We start from the raw sequence: 862 nt of genomic DNA, 5'->3' as shown, positions 1-862 counted from the left end.
AAGCGACTCTTGCGACCTAGCATGCCAAGTCGTGCAAACCTAGGGCCAAGCCGCCACACATGCCAAGCGACGCTTGCGACCTAGCATGCCAAGCCGTGCAAACCTAGGGCCAAGCTGCCACACGCTCCATTGGCACATGCCAAGCGAAGCTTGCAACCTAGCATGCCAAGACGTGCGAACCTAGTGCCAAGCCGCCACACACGCCATTGGCACATGCCAAGCAACCCTTGCAACCTAGCATGCCAACCGTGCAAACCTAGTGCCAAATCCGCTACGCGCGCCATTGGCACATGTCATGCAACACTTGCATTTTGGGATTACCACTTGCACCCGATGTGCAACCTACATCCAAGGCATTCCGCACAAGCCATTGGCACATGCCGTGCAACCCTTGCACTTTGGCATGCCTCGCCTACATCAAAGGCCACGATTTATCTTAAGATGCAAAATCTCGACCGTCGAAGGTCGCCACTGAGCCGGCACATCTCTCAAGCTCAACTTATCAAACACCAGCGACATGCTACACGTTTTCCACGAAAACACTTTAGACATCAATACATGTCACAAACTGGGGGATGCTCTTTAGGGTTTTGGTTTGACGATTTGCAGCGTGCGACATACACAAATGCCCGTTTCAAGACAGTGTATTAAGAATAAAACGGTTAGTAAATGCAGGAAGTAATGGTGAAACGCTCTTTCATTATGGAACATCAATTCCATCAAATTCCATCAATACCAGGCGTTACCACCTCTTCCCATTTAACTCATCCGTTTCTTTTTCTTACGAGGCCAGAGTACATTTCATTTAGACTTGTATAAATAGGTCTTACCTATTTCCACCAAGACAACAAGTTTTTGGTCA

This window comes from Papaver somniferum, chromosome 10 (genome assembly GCF_003573695.1).
Source record: "Papaver somniferum cultivar HN1 chromosome 10, ASM357369v1, whole genome shotgun sequence".
In the NCBI taxonomy this organism is placed as follows: Eukaryota; Viridiplantae; Streptophyta; class Magnoliopsida; order Ranunculales; family Papaveraceae; genus Papaver; species Papaver somniferum.
This window is presented reverse-complemented; position numbering follows the sequence as displayed.